A 10,889-nucleotide genomic window follows, 5' to 3' on the forward strand; every position below is an offset into this window, starting at 1 on the left:
GATCATCCATCCATTGAGTCTTCTTGAATGGTTGAGGAGGCTTCTTTACAAACCCATTGCTCTTCTTAGCATCATTATGAACTCCACTTGTGGACTGTCCACTTCCAAAAGATGTATGGAATTCGGAAGTGTAAGTGGATGTAGAAGAAGGTAGACTTTTCCCCACATTTGAAGAAGTGTGAAATGGCTTATGAAAAGGTACATTGGGCTGAACCCACTTATACTTTGGCTCATATAACTCCGCTAACCTCATAGCCTCTTTGATAGTGCTTGGTCTTTGTGCCGAGACATCCGCTTTGATGTATGAATCTAGACCATGCACAAACTTCTTCAATCGCATGCCTTCATTGAGTCCATCCACAAACATAGAGAGCTTCATGAACCTCTTGATGTACTCCCTAACCAACATGCCCTTTTGTGGTGTGAGTTCATACCATTCTTCATGGTATCGGTCAAGAACCAAAGGCGACACAAATGTCATATTCATTTCATGCTTAAGTTCTTCCCAAGTATGTGGCATAACTCGTTCCTTGAGCATATGTCTCCACCATTGATGTGCATAGTCTTCCAAATGCAAGGATGCAAAATGCACTTTGTCCCTTTCACTCTTTGGATAGAGCTGAAAGTATGTATCCAACTTATTCATCAATTCTTCCAACTCATGTGGGGCTGAACCATCACCCTTGAACTTAGAGAGTGAAATCTTGTCCTTTACATCCTTTGACACGGTTGACGATGCATTCTCATGATGGTGCGAGGGCTTGTGCTTTTGCATTTGCACAAAAGATCCAAGGAATTGTGCAAAATCCTTGTACTTCCTCTTGAGAAAATTTGGCATTTCCATCCACCTATCATGAGCTTCTCTTTGTCTCTCAATGAATGACATATGTTCCCAATCAAGCTCAACCACATCATCCATATCATTCACCTCCTCTTCAAGCATGGAGAACTGATTTGCTTTGGGTTTCAAAGGTACTCTCCTCGGATCCCCAAATTTGACTCCTCATGTCTAAATGTAGGTGCATGTTGCTTTCCATCCAATTGAGAAGAACCCGCTTGGAATGTAGTAGGCTTCATCTCCCGCATAGCCTCCTAGCATCCGCCATGAATCCAAAAGTGACATTCTTGGTGGAATGCTCATGTGTTACCTTGGGAGAAACCTCTCGTACCATGGGTAGCTTGCCTTCCCTACGGCCTTCAAAAGCTGTCCCAAATTGCTTGCCTTCATGTAAAGCACCATGACCACTATCATAGGAAGGTTGGCTCATTGGCCGAGCGACCCTCTCTTCCAAAACTTCCATCCTTGTAGCCATAGTGTCAAGCCTACCATTGACTTCCACCCTTGTAGACATCGTGTCCATCTTAGCATTCATTTCCATCAGCATTTGCATGATCGAATCGATGGGTATGGCATGCGAAGATTGTGGGGTGTGCTTATGGGCACTTCCAATATTCAACTCCTCATTCCCTTCTCTTGAAGTATGCCCAAAAGTTTTCCCTTCTCTTGAACTATGCCCAAGAGTATCCTCCGGAGCATCCAAAATTCCTTGTTCCATCATTGCCTCTTCATCCTCTACCTCGTCGGAAGCCAAAGTGTTGCGCCTCGGTCGCCCTTTTGGCTTCGACCCCATGGAAACCTTCGGTTTCAGAAATTTGGCTCTAAATTGAGGTAGGGATGTCCAATTGAAGTGATATAAAGCTTGTTGGAGAGCTAATGAAGTGTACTAGACCACTATGCAAAGACACGTAAGAGATGAGGTATGCTACTATTCTCTGTTTTAGGGTTTACAGGGTTATAGGCTGAAACGGTATTTTGGGTATAACTTGAGCTAGAGATATCCAAATGCAAAACTTTTTAGCTCAAATCGAAGCCCTCAATGAGTACTACAATTCTATGTAATTAGATCTAGAAGATCTTCAAACCCCTGTGTGACTGAATTAGGGTTTACTATTTCTGCAAAAACCCTAAATTCTACCCTAAAGAGATATCGAAATATGGAGGTTAAGGGCTCGTTGGGTAGCTCTAGGGAAGCACTAAGAGCTCATATGGTCCCTTTTAATTCTGGTCCAAAAGGGTTGGGACTGAATTAGGGTTCTGGTGAATCTGCAGATTCTTGCCAAAATGACCCTTTTTGTGCCCAATTGATCTTTGTCTGCTCCCAAACCAATGTCAGCACCTTTCGCACCTTATTAGCATCCCAAGGTCTGCAAATTATGCTCCACAAGCTTCAATTGTCCATGTATGACCAAAAATTTTGAGAAATTTTTGACACAGTCTCTTTTGTTTTAGGAGCTAAATCTCACTTTTTCTCAAGTAGCAATGCAAAAATCCATAATCCTCTTATCAATTCCCATGAGATGTCCATATTAAGGCGCCATTGCCATGTACATAAACCAAGAGGATCGTCGGTGTAGCGCGTTGAAGCTTGCTGATCTCCCGGCCAAGCTCTTCTCACCCCCGTACCTAGTTCGAACCAAGGCACGGGTTGAGGCCAAGTCTTCACCTCCACACGTAATTCTCCACCGTACCGCTTTACCACGGCACTCACGGCATGGTGGATTCAAGCCATGCTCCTCCCCCGGGCCTCTCCGCCAACACCCGGGGTACCCTCACCAACATTTCTAGTTTCTGGAAATTGAAGTGAGTGCAAACAATTGTGAGGTGCATATAGCTTGAATCTGAAAATGAGGTGGATCACTTACAAGGATGTGGCATGACTCATGCCCATTATTACAATATACTCATAACCATTATGCATGAACTCATGCTTATCCACATAGCTCCAAATGTCCACCATTCATCTAAAGATCCAACATCAATCAATAAGCACAAGTGAGGTAATACCATATACCAATGATATCAATATCCAATTGGTATCACTCCCAAAAGCATTGCTTATGAGTAATTGGCATCAAATGGAATTCAAGGGCATCAACTTGCATTTGAATGTAGCATTACCAATTGATTCCAATCACATATCAAGCTCTTCCAATGCTCAATAGCATCATACCAATGCATAAAAGCATCATGTCCATAGCAAAAACCATCTCATTATTACCCAACATCCATTCCATGCATGTGGCTCAATCAATGCATCTAAGCATATGCATTCCTTCATCCATTTATGCATGGATTCATCAAAGAATCTTGCATTTGTCTCACAAATGGCCACATGACATCCAAATGGTGTGATTAAAGAAGGATGTGAGCAATAAGAGCATGTAATCACTTTCCAATGGATCATGAGTTATGTAGGAATGTTAAAATGCTGTAAATTAGGGTTTCCATTCATGAATAACCCCAATTTGTCCATAGCATGAGGATTAATCATCAATGCTTGAGAAAATAGCCATAGCAACTCACCAATGGTATTCCGAAAGCTTCAATGCGGTTGGATTGTTGCTTGATAGAGCTTCCAATGGTGGAACCAAATCTTAAAGATTTTTGCAATTTCTGTGGGCTGCTCAAACCTCCTCTTCTCCCTCTCCAATAGCAATGAAGAACTCCCCAAAATCCACAAGAAAGATGCCAAACATCATGGCTAACAACCACACTTCATAAACCTTGGCTTAGGGTTGATGTTTGTGACCATCTACATGTGATTTTTGGCCGTGAGGAAGCGTTGAAAAACGGCGCTCAACTGAGTGGAGATGGACAATGGTGAGCTATGTGAGAGAGATTAGGGTTTGGCGCAAAGGGAAAGAAATTTTCAGAAAATTGCATGTAAATTGGTACTCTATGTGTTCCTCTCCTAGTCAACAAAAGCCCTAGCAAATGGAAGCAAAACGGGGGAAAGATGAGAAGTAATTGTTACCATATTATAGTAGTGATGTGTGTGAACACACTTAGGACCGCCGGGGCACTTTTTCCCTCACTAGGAGGTTTTTTCCCCGTGCATTGTATATACGCCCATTATCTTCTAGGGCTTGTTATCTTTCATTTTTGGCACTCATAATACACTACTGTGTTGTGCTCAAGCTTCCTCATCTTCTTGAAGTTGTGTGTGCATTCCTGCAACCCTAATTCCAACAATTGGTATCAGAGCAGGCTTCCTCCTCCCGGGCAGCATCACCGGCACCTGCCGCTTCATCTCCTCCGATTGCGACGAGGTTTCACGAGCGTCTGCAGGTTAGTATATGCCGTGGGAGAGCCCGTAGGGCTTGTTCGTTTCAGAATTTTGATCTGAAGTCATTTCGCCCTCCGTTTTTTCATTCCAAGTACTGCGCAGGCAAAATCGTCCTACTGTGCAGATTTTCTGTCAAGATTAAAATCTGCAGGACAGGTGCCCATTCGTCTGTTTTGGGCTGTGCTACATAGCACAGGTCGATTTTATACAGGTTTACCTCTTACAGACAGCATTTACATCTAGTAGTACAGTCATTGGCCATGGCTGACAACAATGATGTATTCCGCATGTTGGCTGCTGAGGATAAGTTGGATGGCACCAACTATCCATTGTGGGCATATATGATGCGACATGTATTGGTAGCAAAGGGGTTATGGAACATTGTGCAGGGTATTGATGCACGTCCTATTGTGGCTGGGAATGCTGCAAACACATCAGAAACAGGTACTGTTGATGATGGTGCAGGCACAAGTGCTGTAGCAGCTGTTCGAGAACCACCACTTTCAGCAGAGCAGATTCGTTGGGATGGTAGAGATGCGCAGGCTCATGCCTTGATTGCGCTGTCTGTCAAACGTACCATTATCCCACATATTCGCTCCTGCAGGACTTCTAAGGATGCTTGGGATGTACTTGCCACATTGTATCAGGCAAGAAATGAGGCTCGTGTTGCTTACCTCCGAAAACAGTTGGAGAGTGAGCATATGAACGAAGGTGATTCTATGGATAGCTTTTTGACAAAGATCAAGGATTTCAAAGAGCAGCTCATTTCTGCAGATGAAATCCTGTCAGACAGTTCACTTGTGCAGACTGTTTTGAATGGTCTACCAGATTCTTATCAGGGTTTTGCTTCCACTCTTCGCTTGATGATGAAAGGCAATCCCAATGCCTTATCATTTGAGGAGTTAGTTTCTGTTTTGCTGCAAGAAGACCAGTCAAGGCAAAACAGGAATATTATGCGTGTCGCGGATCAAGCTTTCGTTGCTAGTCAGAGAAGCGGGAAAGGTAAAGCTGGCTTTTCTTCTAGTAAGCAGAAATCTGCAAATGCTGCGCAACCAAAGAAGGAAGACAAAGATGAGAAGAAGGGTGACAAACAGAAGACATTTTGCAAGTACTGTAAGGGAAATGATCATGTCATCAAAGCGTGTCCTAAGCTGGCTGCGAAAGAGGCTAAGAAGAAAGAGGCTGGTATGGCTGTTGTGCAGATGCCTCTCCTTCTAACAATGAATCTGCTAATGTTGTTCAAGATACAGAATGGGCATTCAATGCGCAGTGCAGTTATGACCCATCTTTGCATGACACATGTATGTCTGCAGTAGATTCAGATGTATGGTACTTTGACAGTGGTGCCACTAAGCATATCACCTCGCAGCGCAGTTTATTCACTTTCCTTGAGTCTGCTCCCACAGGGAATACTGTCACTTGTGCCAATAACTCCTCTTATCCCGTTAAAGGAGTTGGACAGATTGTGCTGAATGTTGCAAATTGCAACACCTTTACACTTTTTGATGCATTGTATGTGCCAGGGATCAAAAAGAATCTGCTGTCAGTCTCCGCATTTGCCAAAACAGGTTTGGTTGTAAAATTTGTGGATGACAGATGTACTGTTCATGATCTCTCTTGTGGTGACATCATTGTAGCATCTGGTTCACTATGTCGAGGGCTGTATAAGCTCAATATGGATGGCAAATGTGTAGAGGATTCAGCATGTGCTATTATGGATACGCAGGCTATTTCAAATGCAAAACTGTGGCATGCACGTTTTGGTCATCTGAATTTTGCAAGTTTGCTGCGCCTGCAGAAATCTGAAATGGTGTCTTCTTTGCCTAAGCTTGAGGCACCTGTCAAGCATGTTTGTGAGGGCTGCATATTGGGTAAAATGCAGCGTGCTTCCTTTCCCAAAGATGGATCAGTGAGAGCTGAACGCAGATTGCAGCTTGTTCACAGTGATGTTTGTGGTCCCATGCAAACTCCATCATTTGGAAACTACCTTTACTTCGTGACTTTCATTGATGATTTTACCAGGCATGCATGGGTATATCCTTTGAAGGCAAAGTCCGAAGTGTTTTTGTGCTTCAAACAGTTTTTGGTTATGGCTGAAAATGTGTCAGAAAGTAAGATGGGCACCCTCCGTTCAGATCGAGGGGGGGAGTATATGTCTTCAGAATTTAATGCATTTCTGGCTGAGCGTGGGATAAAACACCAATGTACAGTGCCGTATACACCACAGGAAAATGGTGTGGCTGAGAGAAAAAACAGGTCTCTCATGGAAATGGCAAGATGTATGGTTAAGAGTCAAAGTCTACCACATGGTTTTTGGCTTGAGGCTGTCATGTGTGCCACTTATGTACTAAACAGGTGTCCCACCAAAGCATTACAGGTTGTCACTCCATATGAGGCTTGGCATAGCCGCAAGCCATCTGTTGGCCATTTACGTGTTTTTGGTTGCCTGGCATATGCATTAGTGCCTGTGCAACATCGCAGAAAATTGGATGACAAAGCTGTCAAATGTATTTTTGTTGGATATAGTGCTGAGAGCAAAGGCTATTGTTTGTATCATCCACAGACAAAGCGCATTTTGGTTAGCCGTGATGTTGTATTTGTGGAAGATGCAGTTCAGCCCTTGGTTTCATGTACTAAGGAGACAGATATCAGCTCACGTGATGTCTATGATACATTGTTGCCTCTTTTCAGTGGTGCACAGTCAAGTGCAATACCTCATGAGGCAGTTTTTCAGCCTATGCAGGTTTTAAATGATGGCACAGATCAGCCTATATCTGATGCAGATGTGCATGATGCACTTGAGGATGAGAGACAAGAGATTGAGGGCTCTAGGAACATGCCTAGATGGCTGGTGCAGACTTTGCGTGACAGCAAGTTGGATGCCCCTTTGTCTAGTCGCACTCGTTCTGGCTCTCATGGTGCTTCTTATGCGTCAGATTGTTATGCATTGGCTGTTTCTAGTATGTGCGATGAAAGTGAGCCTGTTTCATTTGATGAGGCACAAAGTTCAGAAAATTGGATGGCTGCTATGCAAGCAGAATACGATGCTATTATGAAGAATAGTACATGGTCTTTATGTGACTTGCCCCCTGGCAAGAAGGCCATTGGCACTAAGTGGGTATACAAATTGAAGCGTAAGCCTGATGGCACAGTGGATCACCATAAGGCTAGGCTTGTTGCAAAAGGTTATGCTCAAGAGAAGGGCATTGATTTTGATGAGACTTTTGCTCCCACATGTCGTATGACCACTGTTCGTAGCATCTGTGCATTAGCAGCTCATAATGGTTGGAATGTACATCAGCTGGACATAAAGACTGCGTTCTTAAATGGAGATTTGCATGAGGAGGTGTATGTATCGCAGCCTCGTGGTTTTGTTCAAAGAGGGCAGGAAAACAAAGTGTGCAGGTTAAAAAAGGCTTTATATGGTTTAAAGCAAGCTCCACGAGCTTGGTATGAAAAAATACATGCATATTTGACTGCACATGGGTTTCAGAATAGTCCAACAGAAAGCACTTTGTATGTTAAACGTGTGGATGGTGTACATCTAATCATTGCTCTCTATGTCGATGACATGCTGCTCACAGGACCAAATGAGAGTCATATTGCTGATTTTAAGGCTGATTTGAATGCCTCTTTTGAGATGTCAGATTTGGGGCATTTGCATCATTATTTGGGGATACAATTTAAGCAGTGTGATGGAGGTATTGCTTTGTGTCAGACAAAGTATATTGAAACATTGTTGCGGAGATTTGGTCTTGAAGACTGCAAGCCTATTGCTACTCCAATGGAGACAGGTTTGAAGTTGAGTCTTCATGATGCTGGAGATCACTTTGATGTCACACTCTATCAGACAGCTGTTGGTTGCCTCATTTATGTATGCATTACGAGGCCAGACATTCAGTTTGCAGTCTCACAGGTGAGCAGATTTATGCATAGCCCAGGCATTAAGCATTGGCAGGCAGTGAAGCGTATCTTTCGCTATTTGAGTGGTACTCGGCATCTTGGGTTGTTTTATCCCAAGGGGGGATCATTGCCGCCAGATTTACATGTTTTTTCAGATTCTGACTGGGCTGGTTGTTATGACACACGCGTGTCCACGAGTGGTTTTTGCTTCATGCTTGGAAGCTCATGCATATCATGGTTGAGCAAGAAGCAGCCTACTGTGGCCACTTCTAGTTGTGAAGCTGAGTACAGGGCAGCTTTCACAGCTACGGTTGAGTGTGTGTGGCTCAGACGCCTTATGGCTGATTTGGGTGTTGGGCAGCCATCTGCCACCACCATCTTCACTGACAGTCAGAGCGCATTGGCAGTTGCGCGGAACCCAGTGTTCCATGCTCGTACGAAGCACATTGAGGTGCACTACCATTATGTCAGGGAGAGACTCTCTGTAGGAGAGATCAGTTTGGCTTATGTGCCAACACAGGATAACCTTGCAGACCTTTTCACAAAGGCTCTGCCTCGTGAGAAGTTCGAAGCTTTTCGCAAAGCTTTGGGCTTACTCCCTTTTGTGGATTCGTCCACATAGCTAGACACTTCCCTATACATGAGTGCTAGCTCTTGTTCACCGCATCACTCCAGGGGGGATTTGTTACCATATTATAGTAGTGATGTGTGTGAACACACTTAGGACCGCCGGGGCACTTTTTCCCTCACTAGGAGGTTTTTTCCCCCGTGCATTGTATATACGCCCATTATCTTCTAGGGCTTGTTATCTTTCATTTTTGGCACTCATAATACACTACTGTGTTGTGCTCAAGCTTCCTCATCTTCTTGAAGTTGTGTGTGCATTCCTGCAACCCTAATTCCAACAGTAATGGCTATGGAAAGCTTGGAAAAGTAACACAAAAAGATAAACATGATTAACAGAGAGATTAAGAGGTGATTAATTCAAAATTTTTCTAATTTTTGTACCCCATCGCAAATATTTGATCCAGGGTACAAATTAGGTCCAATTGAGCTAAATCTCCATGAAATCACATGAAATCACATGAAATGATGTCTCTCCTCCACTAATCTCCAAAGATTAAGCAAAAATTAAGCAAGATTAAGCCAAAACTCCAAGAAATCAAGAGAAAATTCAAAAAATTATCAAGAAAATGACTAATCTCATGCCCAAAACCTTGATAATGGATCAAAATCAAGGCTCTGATACCAAATGAAATGGATCTAGAGTAAAATATGGAATCAAACACATCAAAGAAAGAATCTAGCATCCATTAATCATGAGATTAGTGATCCAATGGCTCATCACATGAATATACAAAAGAGAGAGAAAATCTATATGTGCATGTAGCAAGAGAAGATGCACAAATAGCCTAAGTGTGTTTAACCTCTCACCAAGAGGATGACCATGGAAGGCCATATCTCCATAGATGGAGCCCAAAGGTACAAGATAACCAAAATTAGTAAAAGTGTCAAAAGGTGTCAAAAGATCCTACCAATGTCCCCCAAGCCCTATTTATAGCCACTTTCTCCTTTTTCCCATGGGCCCCTATGTACATGTGGAAATCAAGCTCTATGGTTCATGACACAATCAAGGATCTTAAGACGCTCAGCTTTATTGACCTGGCATTTTTGATAATGCAAAACATATTCATGGGGACATCCTTGTGAATTCTAGGCCAATAGAATTGTCTTCTCACTAAGGCATAGGTCTTCTTAATTCTAGGATGACCTGCACTTGGACTATCATGACACTCATAAAGTATTTGGCGCCTAGTGTCAGAGTTCGAGGAGGGTACACACGCTCTGAGGTGGGCGGCGGGTGCAGGGAGCTGGGGCCCGGTCAATATGATCATGTTCGCACTTGTCTTTAAGTGAATCTAAAAATTTACTTTTCAACTTCGTGAAACTCAAGGAGTTGACTTGAGGCATGCAACTTAAGGCATAAGCCCATGACATTGTATTGGCCTTTATGATACCTTAGTTGAAAGTCAAATTCTTGGAGGATTTATGCCCACCGAGCTTTACGACCTTTCAAATTAGTTTGAGTTGTCAACCATTTGATACTCTCATGATCAAAGACAATCTCAAACTTATCACCATAGAGATAATGTCTCCACTTGCTTAGAGCATGAATGATGGCATAAAGCTCACGCTCATTACGCATAATAATTCTACTGAGCTCTATCCAACTTCTTGCTCTCAAAAGCTATCGGTCTTTCTCCTTGAAGAAGCACAACACCAATTGCATGGTCACTAACATCCATTTCCACCATAAATGGCTGATTAGGATCTACTAATGCCAACATAGGTGCGATTAGCGATGGCAACCTTAAGGCGATTGAAACTTTTTTGTTGGTAAGGACCACAAACAAAGTTGTGACCCTTAGCCTTTAATTGGTCCGTCATGGGAACCGCTATCTTAGCATAATCTCGGATGAATTGTGATATAATCCTGCCAATCCAAGGAATATCTATAATTTCTCCAAATTGGTTGGATGAGGCCACTTAAGGATTGCCTCTAATTTTGCAAGACCATTTGAATTCCATCTGCCAAGATGGAATGACCCAAATATTTATTCCTCCCGAAGAAATAGAAAAGCTAGTTAATGAATGAAGATGTTAGTGGTGTATTGGGAATTTCTAACGGGATGGGGGTTTGCGAATGATTGCATTTTTATATTTGTGTGAGCCCCTTTTTTTTTGGGCTCAATTTGTTTTTGGCAATCATCGGCAAGGTTACATGCGATTTTTGTTAGTGGGGATACTAAGAGATGTTAATAATGGGAGAGAAGAGAGAGATGTATCCGGAGGAATGTA

Source organism: Cibotium barometz, chromosome 58 (genome assembly GCF_041138505.1).
Source record: "Cibotium barometz isolate CiBa-2024 chromosome 58, ASM4113850v1, whole genome shotgun sequence".
In the NCBI taxonomy this organism is placed as follows: Eukaryota; Viridiplantae; Streptophyta; class Polypodiopsida; order Cyatheales; family Cibotiaceae; genus Cibotium; species Cibotium barometz.